Source organism: Hirundo rustica, chromosome 2 (assembly GCF_015227805.2).
Source record: "Hirundo rustica isolate bHirRus1 chromosome 2, bHirRus1.pri.v3, whole genome shotgun sequence".
NCBI classification, from domain to species: Eukaryota; Metazoa; Chordata; class Aves; order Passeriformes; family Hirundinidae; genus Hirundo; species Hirundo rustica.
In genome coordinates, this window is record NC_053451.1 from 90,061,433 (window position 1) to 90,081,863 (window position 20,431).

The 20,431-nt window shown below is 39.7% G+C and overlaps 1 long non-coding RNA gene across 6 annotated transcripts in view; it reads right to left on the reverse strand.

Annotated features, from left to right (window-relative positions):
* Nucleotides 1-398: 398 nt before the first annotated feature.
* Nucleotides 399-20,431, reverse strand: part of LOC120749312 (uncharacterized) — a 39,837-nt gene continuing 19,804 nt past the window's right edge. For 3 of the 6 annotated variants that reach the window (XR_005699613.1, XR_005699612.1, XR_005699611.1), the window contains 5 exons: nucleotides 14,489-15,287; nucleotides 5,746-5,870; nucleotides 1,963-2,115; nucleotides 1,415-1,511; nucleotides 399-951 (listed from right to left, as the gene is read on the reverse strand). This is a non-coding gene — a long non-coding RNA (uncharacterized LOC120749312). Of the gene's footprint in view, nucleotides 952-1,414; nucleotides 1,512-1,962; nucleotides 2,116-5,745; nucleotides 5,874-12,038; nucleotides 13,026-14,488; nucleotides 15,288-20,431 lie in introns of those variants that run through there. The other 3 variants (XR_005699615.2, XR_005699617.1, XR_005699618.1) reach the window with 3 other exon arrangements.

Below are 20,431 nucleotides of genomic sequence, written 5' to 3' on the forward strand. Positions count from 1 at the left end.
CTCTTCTTGCCACACAGCCTGTCAAGGGTGAGCATAATGAGAATGAACCAATGGAGTATATTGAGCTATGTTTTGTTGCCTGTCCTTGTAGCTCGAATTATCCCTTCACACAGCCATAACAGCTAAGCTCTGAATCTACTTATGCCACATTCTAATTGGTTTAATTTAATTTGTGTATATGTCTCTGTGTGTGTGTTTGTATATATATATATATGCATATTCATATGCACATATGTATATTTGGACACCGTTATTTAAAGTAAATATGCATATTGTCACAGGTTATTGCTATGTTCATAAGAGATTCTTAGAGTAGTTTGCTTTATAATACAATAAAATCATAGAGATTGATTGCCTTCTTTAGAATAAATAAGGAACACAGGACTCATTGTACCATATATGTTTAATAGTTTGGACTTCTCAGTGCCCACATAAAAACAAGGAAACATATATTGCAATAGGCAGTATAATTATTTCAGTGAGGAACATCCATCCCACACTCCTAGAAATATGAGATTCAGCATCACAAGATTCTAGAATTATGTCATCATCTGCACGAGTTTCACAGTTTTTCTTTATGATTTTATCTTACAGAAGTAAACTCCAGCAAAAATGTATAACACTGCCAGTTTAACTGCACATTCATGTTAATACTAGCTGTAAAGATTTCAAAAAGGCGAATAGCATCAGCATTTCTATTCATATGTATGCACTTATGTATCTGTACACACACATGCACATATAAATGTGCACATACTTGTCTGTGCTATGTATATAACCTGTCTTTAGACATGCCATTATTTTATAAAGTTAATTCCAAGTATATTAAACTTGAAAACAATGTTCTGTACAGCTGACCAATTTAAAGAAGGCCCTGCTGGTGCACAGAAGATCGAGCTAGCTGAGATCATTAAGCATCATCCGAGAAGGCTGCAGGTAGCTGAAACATTCCTTAATGAAAATTTAAAGAGAGCAGATTAAAACTATATTCCTCCAATCTAACAGAACACAAAGGTAAAGACAGTCAATTACAACCAAGATCTCATCTAGCACAAAAGGAGTATTGTAGTTTGTAGAACAGAATTTATTGCCTGAAGTGAACATCTAGGTTTGTGACTATGTATATAATTACTTTCTACAGTGTACTCTCCAAGCGCTCAGATGTAGTTATGGAAGATGATGTCTTCCATAATTTTAGTCTGTTATGTTCATGACCAAGAGTTAGAAAATCCCAACAGCATCAAAGATTTTTTTATCTGCGTTACTCTGTCTTTTTACGTTATGAAAAAAAAAAAAAAAAAAAAAAGCTGACTGTCATGTACTTGTTTTTTTAACTCCTAGATTAATTGTTTTAATAGTGTTTTGTGGGTCAATAAAGTGGCATCAAGGAAGTGGTTCAAGCAGGATACTCTACCTGTGTGCCTGTTCAGAATACTTGCAGCTTTCCCCTGGACACCTCAGGAGGTCCTTTTGGTGACAAGACCCTAAGGGTGCTCAGCTCTATACCAGACCTGTTGTTAGATCAGAGAAATGCATCACATCTTTAAATCTCATAGCAAAAAAAGATACTGACAGCCAGTTTTGTGACAAGAAGAAATGAAGAATAAGAAGAAGGCTGAAAGAACTGCTACATTAGAGAAGATTAAGTGAGCTAAATATCTATGAGTTGCCTTAATGCTAAGTAAACACAACATCACACTAGTTAAAAGAGATCAAAGAAGGGAAAGAAGGAAATTTGCAAAGGGACGTAAAAAGAAGAAATATGATGACATAAAGAAAGGAAAAAAAACTCCTGACAACAAGAGACTCTAGGCAACACAACCTCTCCCTTAGATATAGAGTCACTTAGGAAATTTAATCTAGACACAAAAAACCACAGAAAATATACCACAAGAAACAACTTCACTGTGTCAGGAAGATGTACTGGATGACCCAAAAGATACTTTACTAATTGGTGTGCACCTGTTATCTGTGATTTTCCTTGCTTGTATGGCCAACTCATCATTACTTGTCTGTATTTGGTTTCTCTGGGTCCCATCCAACTCATGCTGCAGTCAACAGAAGTTTCCAACAGGAGCAATAGGACCTCAATGTCTGTTCCAAGTCTTTGCTGTTCTAAAAAGAAGAGGGGAAAAAAAAGCCCACACTACTTTGCAAGAACTTAATGCATCCGGCTTATGAACGTATATGCAATTAAACCCTTAAATTTTTTTTATATTTAAACCTGTGTTTAGCCTTAGAGATATCTGAGGAAATGTGCATTTTCTTTCACTTGGTGCAGCCAAAATTTTTTGTTAGGGAGGAAACTTACAGTTCATCTAAAAATAACCTCTAATGAAAAATGGCTTTGGTCACGGAAGAGTGAAGAAAATTCTCTACACAAAACTAAAAGTAAATTCTATATATTACATAGAAATGGCAGAGATCTTTCTATTTCTAAAGCAGTAATGCAACCAATGAAATAAAAACTAAACATGAATTTTGAACTCAAGATGATAGTTTTCAAATACTTTTACCCAATATCTTAGTATATATAATCAAATAGTGCTTAAAATCCACTTGCTTGCAGGTAGGGAATCGCTATTTTGTGGCAGCACAGTGTTGGCCCCTTGAGAGACACAAATTTCTGTGTAAGTGGGGCTGAATGTTCAGGGGTCAGGGCTGTGAGTCAGTGTTGCCCATATATCTAGCAGCTGGTATTGTAAATCTTTAGGGCAATGTTTCTTGAAAATACTAAACAGACATTTTGGTAGCCAGTATTGAGCCCGTGGCTATACTGCTTCAGGCTGTGATCTTGTCAGCTTTTACAAGATAAGTAGGGTCAGGCAGGGTCACCACTTGGACTGGTAATTCTAAGGAAAGGCAGGAGGTGCCGGAAGTGTCTCAGGCGATAGATTAGCTGTAACCATTTTCCCTGGGCCTTTTCTAATATCCTTATGAAGGCATTATGCCAAGCCATGACACAAGAGCAAGATCCTCACCCTCTGCAGCCATCAAGTGCATCATTTGCATAGGGATCTTTCCCTGGCCTGGCATGGCAGTGTGAGGTACAGTATGTGGGAAATGGCAAAATTGAGGTGCTGTATGCACGTTTTGTCCTGGATGAACTGCATGTAGTTGTTGGGCTACAGCATGTCTCATCAGGAAGAGGGTACAGGAGAATGCCCTTTCTGACATCTTGGGGCTGCTGGTAGCTCCAAATTGGGTTTTGTCCATGTCTATAAAGCAAAATACAAGCCCAAGAATGAAGAACTTGTACACTAACTTTCAGCCTCACACACTTCTACAGAAATTATAGAAGGGCTGATAATGAAACCCTTGCCCAATGGTCTACATTGCCAAGAATTTTAAATTGTAAGTTAACCAATTTCTCCTCTAAAGTTCAAACAATAAATAAAATTCTATGTGAAAAATGGAGCCTTTTATTCCTTTGTTAAAATCTGATCAGAGTAAACTACAGATGTTAAAAGGCACTGTAGTTCAAAGAATTAAAAGAATCTTACAGGGTTTGTACAAAGAAAAGAGTTTTAGAGAATAATATGGAAAATATTATAATGCTATTATATAAATCAGTGGCACATCCTCACTTTGAATACTGTCTTCAAATTTGGTCACCTCATCCCTGAAAAAAAGAAAGTAGAAATAGGACAAGTCCAGAGAATGGTAATAAAAATGATAAAAGTCAAAAGGATGGAAAATTTCTTGAGAAAAGAGAAAGAATATAAGCACCAGCTTGTCTCTCAGGAAATATATATCCTCATGGGACATTCATAGATATGGCACTTAGGGGCATGGTTGAGTGTCGACTTGGCAGTGCTAGGTTAGTGGCTGGACTTGATGATCTTAGAGGTCTTTAATGATTCTATGATACAAATTATACTGAACTGAACAAACCTTTTCCATGAACTTAGAACACATGCTGCTGTCTCAGACAATCTAGAAAATGTCCTTGGATCCCAGCAGTTTTGGAAAGCTCTGGGACCTTTCATGAACCAGATATTGCAAGTATTTTCCTCAGTTGTCTTAAAGAACTTTCAGACATGGGAGGCCAATCTGACTCACGGACAGTGGACAGGACACAGAGCTACGTAGTAGAAATACTTTTTTTCCTTTGTTAAATCATGGGCTCATAGAGTGGTTAGGGTTGAGAGGGACATTAAAGATCATCTAATTCTGATCCCATCACCATAAGCAGTGATACTTCCATTAAAGAAGGTTACTTAGAGTCCCATATGACCTGGCTTTGAACATTCCAAGGGTGGGGTGTCCCACATTTCTGGGCAACCCACATTTCTATTCATTCCAGTGCCTTACCACTGTTACAGTAAAGAGTTTCATCCTAATATCTAGTCTAAATCTAGTCTTCATCTTACGGCCCATGTCCCTTGTCCTGTCACTGCTTGTACTTGTGAAAAGTCCTTTTCTAGGAACTTGACTACATGCCTAACTCATTGTTTGGGTCTAACTTTTAGAAACTTCACTTTTCCCTACTTTTCTCCTCTGAAAGGCATAAGTCGTTGAGAGGTATATGAGTGGCAACTTTTTCAGTTAAATGACTCATCCTCCTTGAAAGTGTGCCATGTGTCTATTAAAACAGTCTCAGTTCCAAAGGACTTGCACAGTCTCCCTCACTTTGTGTTAGGGGATCCCCAGTCTTCATCAGAGTTCTACTTAAGCATGACTATAACATAAATAACGTTTTGTCTCCAAGATCTTTGAACTTAATTAGCAGCAAAGGAAAAAATCTTTCCTATCCTGCAAGGTGAAGCAAAAAGGTATTGAATTTCAAATGGATGAAAGGAATTGCTTTTCCAAACAGTGTACACTTAATTAATGGAACTTGGTATCACTTGGTTAGTACTGGGAGAAACAGCATCATATTTGTAAATGAGAAGTAATTTTTAGGCATAAAAGCAAATCTTCACATAAAGCTCAAATTTTTTACTGGGTTAAATTCAGTAGAATGCATTACATAGAAGATCAGATTAGGTTATAATAATGGCTGCTCCTAGCCTTAAAAAATCTCTGAGTTTTACTAGCTGCTACTACACAATGATGTCTAATCATCCCAGTGGTTCATGGCATGTACCAATCAATAGACAGTGTCAGGACAGCATCTTCACCCATGGTAAACAATCACACTGGGCCTTCAGAGGGTCAGGAAAGTCTAGGAGGCTTTTAAAACTGGTGGCAGTTGCATCTCTTTCTAGAGTGGGACAAATCCTTTCTCCTCCAGCCCTATATGGGAACCCTGGAGGCATCAGTCATATTCATGCTAGCATGGTGTGTCTTCAGCTCTGTCTGCAGGTCTGCAGGAAAAAGCAGACCAAATTCAACAAGCTCTTGGGTGTAAAAGGTTTGGAAGAAGGTCAGGAAATCAAAAGGTCAATGGCTGCAATTAACTGTATTCTTTCCATCCCACCTAAACCTAGAACCACCCACAGGAACCTATGGAAGCAGAAGGTCTATCCCCAGGTGCCCAGGGTTGAGTTGTATAACTGAACCTTGGAAGCAGGACAACATTCCCCATGGACAAGTGTGTTCTATGGCATTTCTGGCACTCTTTTCTACTTGAGATATCCTAAGCAGGGAGCAGATGTCTTTTGTCCTTATTGCCTTATCTCATGTTACCTTACTGTGGTAGGGCATCATAGATACCTGATTCATCTCTGAACTGTTAAGACTATGTTAATGCTGACAAGGTACCAAGAGAGTAGAGGCACTTTTTGCCATGATTGCACTTACCTGCAAGTTCAGTCATCTTACGCGCCCCCCCCAAGAAATCAAGGAGGATGTCTTCTTGTGAATAGCTGTGCTGGGGACATTTCAGTTAAGGGAAGTTTTTTCAGCCTTGTGGGTTGAAAAGTTATCTGCTGGGAGATAAAGAAAAAAAAAATTTGAAAGGGCCGAATCAGTTCCTTACGCTAGTATTTTTTTACCACCAAGGTGTACTTTTATATAAAGTCACAGAATACAGATAAAGTAAGCACAAAATGCTCACACAGTTGCTATTCCAGGATGTTTGTAATGGCAAGCTAGATTGTAAATTATTTCTTTGGAGGGCAGAAAGCACAGTGGAAATAATGTATATTATTCATAAAAATGATTGTCCTGTTCACTTGTATACCTCTGCAATTTATTCTGTAACAGCTTTTTACTTCCAAGAAATCACTAGCTAATGACATCTCAAACTTAAAAAAAATCCACTTATTCACAACCCTGCCCCTGAGGGAATTCCTGCGTGTTATCAGAAATTTTTTCCAAAGATCATTAACAGATATTACAAACCAATTGAAACTGAGTATTTTCTTTGCAAATTACTTTTAACTTTAGAGCTATTGAAAAAAGACATTGAGTGATTTAATTTACTTAATCTGTCTATGGATTGCAGCTATGCGCGTATTCTGTGATTGCCTTTCCAACAAAAAGCATATATAACTATCCTTAATAGGGATATTTTTCTAAATTATCGTACAAGATCAGTAAGATCTCTGCAGATATTAATGTTTACTTTTTCATTTAGAAAATTACACTCAAAAAAGAAATGGGCATCTTTATTCTGTTGGTATTTTAGAAATAATAGCACACTATAATACTTATTTTACCTGCTATTTTAATTAAAACTCTGATAATCATCATATCCTTTGAGGATATGTCCTACTGATTTTTCTGAAAAATTGCTGTATTTTCGTTAGGCTGTGAAGACGGTATTTTAGAAACACCTTACACAACAATGAGTATACCAAAAGCCATCCTCTCTCTTGCACCAATCCAAAACAGCAAGCTAATTTAGCAGTGGAGGGCTGGAGAATGTATCTGATTCTGTACCTCATTGCCTTAAACTCCGCCCAGAGAACTTTACATGTGTCAGCACCCCTTCTGCAGGAAGTATGAAAAATCTCTTATCCCATGAATATTTAGCATGCAGCTTCCTACCTAAGGTTCCTGCTTTCTTTGCAGATAAGAGGTAAGTGCTCAGAGCCCCTGAAGCTTGGGTGGAGTTTGAAGTTATTGCCTTTGAATAAATGTGAACACAGCTGCTGTGCTTTGTGTACTGCTCTGTCCTGATCATGTGTTACATGTGCTTTACCAGGACACTCTTGGTAGACATATGGGTGAACCAGTAGATAGATTGAGGGGGTGACTCAGGATTAACTGCTGGGAAGTTCAACTTAAGTGAGCTGGTGACCGACCAAGAGGCATGAGTAAAAAAAAGTTTAGATGTCTTAAGAACTTTCTTATCAAAAACACAGGTGATGAAAAATGCAGGGGGTATGTAGATTGGGAACCTGGACTTGTACATCTATGTCCCACATGAGTCTTAGTCACTCTCTCTTGCGGCCTTGGGCCCAAAGACAGCTATTCAGAGAAGGACCCAGATTTTTCACAGCAAATAGGTGCATAAACATCTTTTCATATCTTGCTTTGAGTGGTGGGAGAAATGTGCGGGAAGGGTGACAGAGATTTTGCGGGTGGTAGCACCTTCCTTGGATAGTCTGCATCTTCCTATCAGCTGGGTCAGAGGCCTGCAACCAGTCTAAAATCTTCTCCATTCTCAGTACTATTGAGCTCTCACTCTTGCTGTTTTCCTTCCCCCGGTTACAACAGAAAGATCTCACAATTAAAAAAATGTCTTTTATTCACAGTGAATCAAAATATATGGGGTTAGTTAAGTTAAGCAAATTTCCAAACTCTGTCAAGAGCTGAAAAAATTACTCCCTGAGCTACCTGTAAACATTAAGAAACCATAAGTCTTTACAAAGGTCCCATGCCATTAGCTTGGCAACTTGTTCCTGCCACCATCCTGTGGAGGCAGATAGGCATGAGAAAGAAGAGGAACTGGTTGCTACTGAGCAATTAATATCTGGCCTGGTTTTAACCCACACTGCACTCAGATAAGTGCCTAGGGAGGATAGCATGCCTTTTTTCCCTGATAAAGCTGCAGCCTCTCCTTCCTGCTCTTCATTCCACTTCCATGACCTGCTCAAGACAGTTTTCTAGTCACGGTCCAAACCTCTAGTTTACAGCCATAATAGCACTGAGACTGTCAGTAGTTGTCTGAGTGAAATCCAACTGCTTTTCAGGATCCCCTGCTTTTAGATGCATTTCCCTCACCTTTCTGCCACACTCTTGCAACTGGCATTGCAGTGTCAGATCAGATGGTACACATGGAAAGCCAGAACCCCAACACATTTGCTAGTGGCTTGTGTTTCTCTTAGAAGTGTAATGTCTTGTGCATATCCGGCTCCAGGGACAAGTCAGTTCAGCACTCCATCCTCCCTGTCTTCCCTTCCTGCCTTCTCAGGAGTCTTGTTTGTGCTTTACTACATCCACCCGCCTGATGCTCTGGACTCCTTCTACTTGGAGACTGGTGACAAAAGCCACCAGGGTGTCTCCATCAGGGGAGACCTGGAGTTTCCACCTGCCAGCATTGGGCACTGTGCCATCAGCTGCTAAACTGGCACAGCTCCACTGGCTGCAGCAGCTGAGCCCTTCTGTTGTCACTCAACCCAGGACATCTCCACGGAGTCTGATAACATATCTGCTAATTAATGCTAGTTGTGACCATTGGTCAGGTCCTCAACTGGGTTAAATTGAAACAGGTCCATTTAAGCCTGTGACAATTAGCAGCAGCTTAGAGGTGACACGACAGTTTTCTCTATAATATGAATATATGTCTTGTTCAAAGCAAGTAAAACCCACCAACAAATTGCATAAGAACTACCAAATGATCAGAAAATGAAATGAGTGATAGTAACTCCCAGCCCAGGACAAATTACAATGGTGGCAAAAAAGTGATAGCCCTAGCTATCACCTCGTTAACAACTCTCTGAGCTGTCCAAGCTCTTTATAATAAAATTAATCAATAATAATAGATGTGCTTCTGGACACATTCACCTTTCTGTAAAGAAAGCCTAATGAGTCTGTCTTTTAAAAAAACAGATTATCAGAAAATTTAAATGTGATTCTATTAACTTGTAAGCCTAGTTTACATTTTAACAATAGAATTGATCTATTCTTGAATTCAAGACTTGTAAAGCAACATCAGTTAGTGAAAAGGAACAGTTCAAGAATTTTCTTTGTATTTTGTTTCTGCCCTTTGTCAAAATTTTATTTCAGTCAATACTTCCACCCTGTTAGCTTTTACCATTAGTTTTCTCAACCATAACAAGCAGAGTTGTAGAAAGTATTAAATCTTAAACAGAGGTAAGTAAGGTACTCCTGGAAATAAAGCAAAAGTTTGATAGGTTGTGTCAGAAGGAGCTGCGGTTATTATTATAATTTATTATTTGTTAAGCACTGACAACGTGCTCAGTTCTGCTGATTAAGTTTTTCTGAGCAAGTTCTACTGATTATCTTCTGAGGACAACACACTGTACTACAAAGAAGATATGTGACAGCTATCAAGAATTTTGCTTTCAAGACTCACTTAGCAAAACAATTACATGCCAGTTATGCAGGTTTTATGGAAAAAAAGAGAGATAATGCATAAACTGAGTAAATATCATGACTTTTGTGTTCTCTAATTTTTCTACTCCAGATCTCTCACTTCAGCACCGTCTGACAATCTCAAAGTTACAGTGAGATTTGAAGAAGATCTAAAGCCCCATCCCTGCTTATATTCAGTTATAAGCATCATGTTATGTTAGAGGCAAGCACACAGGCTGTATTGTTAGAATCTGTCTTTGGATCTGGGACTCATTCCCCAGCAAGTGTAGAGATGGCTGAATGGGGCCAGCCTGAGACAAACAAAAATCAGAACTACTCCAGACTCACACATACATTTCCTTCATGCCACAAAACAGATCAGACAGAGCTAGCCCATCCTCTACCCGTAGGCGGTGATCTGACCTTACAAAGGCATTTGGGGTGCAGGTGCCTCAAGGGAGCCTTCAGATCCTTGCTAGGCTCTCAGGACTGTTTCTCTAACACACCTGCTGTTAAGTTTTTCGAGCCTGAGCTATAGGCGCATTTTTGCAGGGCATCTAGGAGCCAGGGATATTGGGCTTCTGCTGGTCTAGAGGCACTGCAAATATTCTATTCCTGTGAATTTTGTGCCTGGTTTTTATCTACTTTAGTATGTAAAGAAATCACAGTTTCTTCTTCCACCTTTACCCTCAGATCATTTATGTATACTTTACTTCCAGGGTGGAAGATTCCCCAAAACAGGCATTTGATGGCAAAATAATGTCCATGCATCTGTGTATGCACAGCAAGGGACATGGTTGAGGACTGCTCTAAGAATCTCTGGCCAAATTTGCATGTCAGGAGGGTGCCAATCAGTCATTGTCCCTTGCTCCAACCTGGCAACACCTAGGCTTTCAAACCACAGCACTGCTAGGATTCCAGCTGTGCAGATGTCCTTAGAAGAAAAACTCCCTTTTGTCTGCTTCTATCATTTAGCCTGCACACTTACCTAAATCCTGCCAGCATGCCTTTTTTTTTTTTTTTTTTTTTTTTCCCCGACTGAGAGAGAGAAGTGAGTTCTTGTATAAATCTTTTGTGTGAAGTTCAAACTGCATGCATGTAGAATTATTTTTTTTTAGGGGAAAATCTGCCCTAAAATAATCATTCCATGTTATCCTCACAGAGCGTCTGCACTGCCTTTTAAAATGCATCCAAGGCCACCCTCAAGACCAGACTCAATGCTGTCAGGTGGCAGGCTGCAGCTGAAGTCTCCATGCATGCAGGGAGGGCAGAGCGTGGGCAGCCCAGGGCAGGACTGGGGTCAGGGGCAATGCAGCTGGAAGGAACCGTAATCTGAGTTGCTCCTTGCAGACAATGTTAGCCTTTGTACTGATAGAAACTTGTGGGGCAACTCGGGAGCTGAGCTGGGTCATGTGAAAAAGGTGTTTCTTTACCTAGTCAGCTTGGACTCCTCAAGCATCCAGCTGGCAGACCCTGAGGTTTCAGTCAAATCTTGTAAGTTAACATTAGTTTACTAATAGACCGAGGAGTAGAGGATTTGGTTGAGAAAACATAGCCTTCCAAACTCAGAAACCCTTGTAAATGGAGAGGATAATCAGCAAAAATGATTGACTGATAACAGTACTATTGGGAAATTCTTTTTTCTAAAAAAAGAAAATACTAAAGAAGATAGCCCCAAATGAGCAGTTTTAGGGTCAATTTCAGTGCTGCTTTGTGTTTCACTATTTACAATTTAATTACCAGCTAGAAAAATGATCAGGTATTAGGCATAGTGAAGCCCCCATGTGTGATACCAAGCAGTAGTACAACTCATTGTAGGACCTTATCTTTGAGAAGCCTCCCTCTCTCCCTTTTTCACAATTTCTCTCCATCTTGCTTCCTTCTTATGCTCCCAATTTCCCTAAATACAATATAGTCAGAGTTTTACATCCAGCTAATTTTCCCAGAAGGGGCAGCCCTTAGAAAGCAGCACAAGTTCTTTTACTCAGGACCATAAAAATGGACTTGTTCTCCAGTGCAGCCATCTAATAGACAGATGAACAAATTCTATAAATATAAAAACATTCTACCTGTGCCCATCTCCCAGCAAAGTTTTTGCCAAAACTGGAACAAAACCCTAATGTAGCCTTTATTAAAGTGGAGAAAAATCAACTTCCTTTCACTCCGCTATTCATTTTCCACCACTGTGATTTTCTAAATTTCAGGCAGGCTTGTGACCAAGAGCTGCAGGGCCAAAAGTGGCTGGATGTGCCGTATTCCTGGCCCAAATGGAAGCAGGAAATACTAAACATCTTGCATGGAAGCCTGTTCTCATCAGGTTTATAGCCCAGCTTTTTTCATCAAAAGCAGTGAGGATAGTACACAGTTCAGAAATGCATCCAAGCATATGGGAGCCTCTCTACACTAATCCTCCTTTTGAGCTTCATCCAGCACTAAATCAGAGCCACACCGGAGAGAGAAATAATGCAATAACTTGTGGAAAATACATGGTTCCTCTCTGTTAGCGTATGGAAAATCAAACATGACTCACTTTCCTCCTTAAAAATTGTTGGAAGAATATTAACAGCATAAAGCATGACAGAGACTGGAAAAGAACAGAAGTCACATACCTTTTAAACTTGCCTGCCCTGGGACTATACAACCCCAGGCACCACAGGCTACATGTGCAGAGCAGTCTTTACTGGGTCAGCACCAACAGCCTTGGAAGAGCAACAGGATAATGACAGGTGACAAAACTCACCTGAGAGGCTAAGAAAACACCATTTTGCAGAGTTAACCTGCACCATGCTCACAGCATTGCAACTGCAGCCACCACTTCAAGAGGTCCCTTGCAAGCATCACTGCTGGAATTCTGGGGAAGAAGGGCTGCACAATCTTATTTTCCCAGGCAGAATACAGGGCTCTCAGTCTGAGGGAGAGAAAGGGCTTTGCTGAGCTCATCCAAGGACAAGAGGGCCCTATGGCTGCACCAAGGCCTGAAGAGTGTGCTGTCAGTGCTGCCTTGCACGTGGGAGCAGAACAGGCAGAGTGGTGACACCCCACTCTCCGCCACAACCTCTGGCCTCACCTACTGAAAGCAAAAACAACAGAAAAAGCTGTGAGAGGAGATCTGCACCAGCTTCTCGAGATGCTGCAGCAGGGAAGCACAGGTTGACCAGGGCTTGAGCCCTTCATTCCTTTTCCCGTATGTCAAAAGTATAAAAACATTCAAAGAAGTACAACCCTGATCCACAGGCTCCAAACACCACTCTCTGGACCTCAGACAGGTGACAGAAAGAAAGGTTTCTAACAGAGCTTGCTTCAGGAGTGCTGATGTATTAGGGAGCTGAAAAAGAGCTGTCAGCCAACAAAATTATGTGGGTAGTTAAGGATACAAGTTATGAGAGGGATTGGCTATGTTATTAGCAACAGGAAAAATAAATGCAATTCCAAGCACACAAGCAGGTACGTGTGCAGAGCCAACTTAGAACTTGTAAACAGCCTATTGTTTCCATACATAAACATCATCAAACTAGAATTTTCTTGATCACATTTATTGCCTTCTCCTGATTAAAACTGAGTGAAATATACATATATATACACACACATATACATATATATACACATATACATATATATACACATATGCATATGCATATGCACACACACACACACACACACACACACACATATATATATATATATATATAATTTTTTTTCTAAAAGAAAAAAATTATATTTGACTCCCAGCTCTTGAAAATTACTGACCAGAATCTTGTTTGGTATAACTCAGCCTCGCTGTGGTAGAATCATAGTTATCACAGAAATTTAAAATCACAGAATTGTTTAGGTTGGAAGGGACTTCAAAGACCATCTAGTCCAATCCCTCTGCCATGTGCAGGGACACATTCCACTAGAGCAGGCTGCTCAAAGTCACATCTAACTTGGCCTTAAACAATTCCAGGAATATGGTATACACAGCTTCTCTGGACAACCTGTTCTAGTCCCTCACCAGCTTTTTTGTGAAGGATTTTTTCCTAATATCTAATCTAAACATACCCTCTCTCGGTTTAAAACTAAATTGCCATCTACAAAGCAGAGCATCTTTACTGAAGATTAAGATTTTCTCCCATATGCTGTTTCTTTAGAACAACTTGTCTTCCTCTTTTTCTTTTTTTTTTTTCTTTTTTTTTCACAATATGCATCTGGTTTAAGGTGACTTTTTCTTTCCCAGCATATGGAGCTGAATGATTATGATGATTTAGATTTATTTTAAATCACAGCCTATTAAATGGAAAAATAAATGCTAATATGTTGATACGGTTTACTTCTGAATGAACTATTGATATGAATTAGTAGTTTCTTCTATCATAATTACTCTTTATTAAATAAATCTATTTTGAATTAGAGATTCTTCATTAAGAAATCACATTTTTATCTCAAAATTGTTTCCCTGATGCTAGTATAAGAAATACCTTACATTTCTCTATGGATAAAAAAGAAAAAAAAAGGCTGGTGAAATTATTCTATTTTTTATCTTTTCCTTTGCTCTGTGAATTTGGCAGTGCTTTGTGCATATTCCCTTTCACTGTTTCTCTCCTCTAATCAGTTAAGTGAGGCTCTTTCCCCTCTGTTGTTTGTGTGGATCTGTCACATACCACCTAGAGACAGAAAAAAAAAAAAAAAACATTTTAAATAGGAAAATGCAAAACACAAGAACTAAAGGATTGAGGATCAGATACCTGAAACTCCTCTCAACATTTTCTTTCAAGCTGAGCACGTTTCAGATTAATGGTGACTCTTTAACATAAATAATGATCTAATGAAATAAATATGAAATTGAAAGAATTATAAAAAGAATTTTACATTTAAGAATGCCATCTGTGTAACACTTAGCCTAACAATGAAATCATTACAGTGCCAAAACAGCTCACTCCGCTTCTAGCACAAGTTACAGGAGAGGGTAATGGCTTTGGAAAATGGCATAAAAGTCTGAGTTCAATCACAGAAGGAACACCTGGGTTCAAACTCACTCTGCTTCACACAGACAATGGATCTCACACATGAGTTTCGAACTCACCTCTGCTTAATGTTTCCACCTTGAGTCATCACAAATTTTTCACAAAGCTGGCGATTTTTATTGCAAGGACATTTAGATATCAGAGGAGAAGATTTTCTGGGTCAGTGTGAGAGGATCTTGCAACAACTATTACACCGATTCTCTGCTTTCCAGCTGTGGAATCCAGAGTCAGTATTGTCTGACTGAAGTGCACAGGACTCAGAAACAGGACCCTATTTAAGCATATCTGTAACAAGAAAAACTCCCTCATAATGCACTTAGGAGTTAACAGCAGACCAACTATCATTTTTTAGGACCAGTGTCCTAAGCTACAGTTCTGTCTGGGCCTGCACTGGGAAGCTCCATGTCTCAGAATGGAGATGCTGTTTTTGTGAACAGGGAAGCCAAGTTCTTGCCATGTGCAAGGCGGCGCAGCAGAGCCATGCAGAACACAATGGAGATTGTTTGTTTATACCAGCCGAAGAGAACATATTTGTTTTGAGTGAGCTGTGTTAGAATACATATTGTTGTATATGCCCAGGCATCATTACACAATGCTAGTCTTCAATATGGATCAGATCCTAAAACTGCTCGACATACTGAAATAAATGTGAGTTCTACCCACAGAACATCTCCAGACTTAGGCCTCATGTCTGTCAATGTCATCTCAAAAAAACAAATGTTCAAAGAAGAAAAACAACAAAAGTATCTTAGAGACTGCGGAGGACGCTCACGTGTGGTAGATGCCATTCAAGGGTATGCTAGGGAATTACTTGGAGAGAGAGAAATCCATATACCAAGACTGGAGAAAAGAGTGGGCCTGAAAAAAAGGAGAAAGAATTAAGTTTCACTGAAAGAAATATTTCTTATTTGTATGTCAGAAGTTACTCTGAAAGCAAAAGGAAATTCTTCCTTCACATCAGCAATGAGGCCACACTAAAATGTCCTCAGGCAAAGGTGGCCACAGCTCAAATTTTGCTTAAAGTTATAATCATAGGGGCACTCGCAGAGGAAGAGTTAAAGTGTTGTTCAGTAAACAACCTGAAGTGCTGTATGCTGTATTCATATAAGGAAAGGTACGAGCCAAGGGAGAGATATGTTCAGCTACAATCAAAGAGGATCTAAGCCTAAGTGAGTGCTCACATGACAGTTGGGATCATTTCAGATCCCTTCCAATGAAGATAAAATAGCATCAAAAGCAGAGAGGTTTTTTTCCTTTCTTTTAAGGATGAAAACACAACATCATTAGTCAAATTTACTCTGAACTTCCACCTCCTCATGTTGATTTGTACTCAGGTTCAGTAAACATATCTTTCCATCAAGGTAAATAAATGTAAAAGCCCATCAGTAACTTAATTGCTTAACGATGGATGCAGTGCGGGGTGTAACACTGACTATGCTGTTGATGTTAACGACCTCTCAAAAAAACCTATTATACAGCTTGGCAGTAAAAAAAAATCTGTTCCTTCTTGAAAATCTGCTTATCAGCCATTTTTTCCTGATGTTGGGGAGGGTGTGGAAACCTCTGAGAACAATTTTTCAGATGGGCTGATGTAAAAGGGAGTTTATTCGAGGTGCCACCTCGAATTTGTGGGTCTGCATGGTCCAGGGAAATTAGGCTCAAGAGAAGTGAGGAGTCCACAGTGAGGGGAAAGGAAAAACACCTCCAAATTAAAATGTCCATGGTCCTGAGTGCAATCATTTGCTGGGAGGGGTGGAGGGCTCAGTCCACAGATGTCAGGCAGGAGCCTGATCCCACATGCATAGCACACACCTAGGGACATTTGGGAATGTGCCCTCCTCCTCTGGCCATACCGAGAGCCCTGGACTGAGGACCCATGGGACAAAGCTGCTGTTCCCATTAAAACCAAGATGTTAATAGAGGTGAAGGCAAAATCAGCTCTCCAGTGAGAGAACAGTGAGGGAGGAGAGTATGCCAAGCATCTGAGAGTGAAATCTGGCTCACGGTGGGCAAGCAGGCACAGTGCAGAGGCACAGCTGCCAGCCTGACATGATGGATCAGAAAAGCTACTAAGGAGCTGTGAGAGTCCAGGCAATTGAAACAAAGCAAAACATGAAAAGGCAATAGGTCAGACCTTCTTTGCAATCTATCAATTAAACAAGTATCCACTTCCGAAGGTGTATGATGTCCTAAGCAGTAGACATCCCAGTATGTGATTGTTACTGTGATGGAGGGACGGGCTTACCAAAAGGAATTAATAATAATAATTACTAGTAGTGCTAATAATTTAGTTGAAGTTGTTTAGTGAACCCCTCTAAGGAAATAACATTGCTGGGCCTTTTGGCTTAATTATATAGTCCCATACCAGCTTTACTCAGCCTGTTGGAAAACAAAGGTGTGTTCAAATCTGTCCATTACATGGGAGGCATGTGCCAAAATCTTGCCCTCCTTCAGTTAGGCAGCAGTGGTGAGTGCCACAGCGTTGGCGTCGGTTGCTTTCTCCAAAACCATGAAGCTTTCAGAAATATTCATTTCTGCTGGCATCACTCAGCAGCTTATTGTTAGGATTTGTTCTCATTGGCATGCATGAACTGAGACTGATGTGCGGTGTGATCCAGAGTGACAGCCTTCAGCCCCAAAAGTGGATACCTGCTTCCCTTAGAGTCCAGGGACTCACACTTGACTCGGATATATGCAAAAATTTATCTTTCGTCTCTCATTTGCTCGTGTTAAGGCTAAGTGTGTTCAGCCAAATTAGCAATCAGGCAAACTGTGCATGCAGAAATCTGCACTTGTACAAACTGTGCAGTTTTTTGTAACATTCCAAGATTAAATATCTTGACAAAAAAATGAAAACCCTTTAACAAATCTGCCCCTAGAGAAAAGTAACATTTTTTTTTATTCCATTTACTGTCAAACAACATATCGTTGAACACAGTCCTATAGGTTGATTTTTTGCTTTAAATAATGTCACTAACATCCAGATATCAATGTGATGGTGCAGAAAAAAAGAGTTCACATTGAGCTAGATTCAATTACAGACCTAGAAATTGAAATTAAGTCTGATGCTACATGCTTAATTCATGTTTGTCTGACTGAGAAAGGGAGTATCTGGTTTACCTTGAATTTCCTGCCTCAGTGTGGTGAAAACATGACCCATCGCATTAATTAAAAAATAGTTTTCAAATGTAACTTAAGTGGTATTGCACTGGCAGGAGAAGACAAACAGCTTTTTGTCCTTGACATGTTATGTGATATAAAGGAAACTGTTCAACTGCTTTTTCCTCGATTCCAAGGCAGGTCTTACAGTTCTCACTGAAGAACAGGAAAAAGGTATGATGATATCTCACAATAAGAAGACAAAGATTGTGCTTTACATTAAAAAAAAAATTTATTCCTCAAAACCCATAACCTTCTTCTGACCACACTGTTTAAATAGGTGCCTATAGGTAGTTATCACATATTTTATGCAGGTCTATATTTATCTAGTTTGAGCATTATACCTGGGTTGGTATTTTCACTTTTAATACCCCAAAATACCATATCATAGCAATGGACTTTCAACCAGCACACATTTGACTACTGATTTCACATATGCGGCTGGGACTAAGTTTTCTCCTAATATGGTGATGGCACAGGCACTATTTAAATGATTCCTGAGCCTTGTAAATATACACCAGATGTATCTTTTGTAAATGTTACATTTTTCAACATCTCAGCATTTGTGAATAGTTGAAAGCGGTGCCAGCCATGCTTTAATGGGGCACAGAAGCGTACTGCATTCAAAGAAATGGCACACCATTGCAATAGTCAAAATTACAAGTGCTGTCAAAAAGCTACATTTTTGCTTTATTGATTAGCACCAGGTAATACAGTGCTTCGCATCGTACCTTCATACATGCCTCTTTCAGCTGACAATGTTTCCCTGCACATGGGTAACACAGAGAGGGATGGGAAACTTCCAGGGCTGCACTGGGGAAGGAGAAGGGCAGAGAGGCCTGGAGAGCCACATGTGTCCACCCCCTCAGCCACTATGATGTGGGAGCTGCCACTCCCACAGCCATGGCCACAACCCAGGGCCACAAGGATGTGCTCACCATCCCAGAGCTGGGGAAGGAACAAAGCTCACCTTTCCCACAGGTACTGATGCAGTGTGAAGCTACGATACATTTTCCTGCTGCTCAGGCTGCTGCTGCTCAGTCCTCCCTTGTTGCAGAGGTAACTCAGCACCAGCGAGAGGGATCTCTCATTAGGCACCTCTCTGTGAGCGCAGGGTGTGTTCAGGTGTAAGAAGCCAACTCCTGGGCTTTTCCAGACCTCTCTTTTTTCCCAAGCTTTTCCTGGATTTCCTGTGTCATTGCAGGAATCTCACCCAGGAGCACTCGTGTAACAGGTTATGGGAAATATGCTCTCTACACCTTCTTCCTCCTGGCACTTGCCCTACCCACCACTGCCATATCCAGACTGCCCTCATGGTCTTCCTGTTAGCACCAGGCAGTAAAAGGAGCTGTCAGAAATCAGCCACCACATTTGCCTAAGAATGCACATTTTTGTATGGTTTGTCCCCCAGCTCTCCCACAGATAAGAGGAAAGACCTTTATAATATTGCACAATTACCCTTATTTGCAAGGCAGAGCGCTTTTGCTCAGTGAATTTTTTGCTGGAATTGCATCATGCGACTCAGTTCAGCAAATCAGCTAAAATCAGAGCTAGGTGACACAGGACAATAAACTTAGAGGGAATGGACTAGACATAATGCCTCACTACAAGTATTATTTCCAAGTTCACAGGCTTGCAAATTTAAATGTCCCTGGATCACTGCCATAAAGAGAACATTAAAAATCAGGGGAAGAGGTCTGGGCATCTGTTAGAAGCATCTAATATATACCAAATGTGTATGCTGAGCTTCTTAGATATATGCATTGCTGAAATATAGCCTACGAGTAATGTAAAAGCAGAAATATTTTAATTGTATTTTTTCCATTTGATATTCAAATGAAAAAATATATCTTATTAAACACAACACTTGGCTTTGCTATTTTAATAAAAAATAAGTTGTTGAGGAAAAGAAAAGCAAAACTACTGATTCCTTTCCTTATGATGATCAAATGAGCTTTTCATGTTTGCATCTTATACTTCACTTTTTAGCATTTTGAGGCAAATAGCAGATATCAAAACTTAGTAAATAATCAAAGACTTATTCAGTTTTCCAAACTGTCATGCTGCTTATCTTGTAATAACTGATCTCTTAGGTAGCATAAGCTATTTAATTGCTACTGAAGATTATTTGAATGAAAAAAGAGACGACATTCTCCCTTACCCCTCAAAAAGACAAAACTATATTCTTCAAAAAGATGCATGCCGACAGATAGATTCTGATCTCTTCTACACATGCACAAGTGCAGTAGCTAATTTTACAAGATTTGATAGGAGCTGTGTATCTGAGATTACACCCTGTCCTCCAGACTGCACATTCCACATGGAAAATGACTTAATTTGGAAATAAATTTTGTTGCTGATAAATCCAGACTCCGAAGTCTCTGGGCATCCAAAGAACCAAACCTATTAAATTATTGTAAAAAAACAGCTACTGCATTTTAAAGTAACTTTTTACGGTGTTGGCAAAGCGCATATTCATGTATCCCCCCTGACATGATAGACTGTAATGGCTCCAGTCTGTCATGTCAACCATCTGCATATTAAACAGTCCCTAAGTACACATTGACACAGCAGACCCTAATAGCTCTGAAGCCGTAACCATCTATTGAGTCAATAATATGCATGTTAAAGAGCATCTCCTGTAGTTCCATCAATATCTTTTATCTTTTCCTTAATTTGTATCTTCTTTTTATATGTATATTCAGAGTTAAAGTTTTAGGAACCTTTATCCTTTAATGTGCTGCCACAGATGTGAAACATGTGGCACAGAGAGGCACACTCAGTAGCAAAATCCTTCCCTAGTATTGGGGCCAGACCTTAAAATAAGAACTGTAATATTTTTA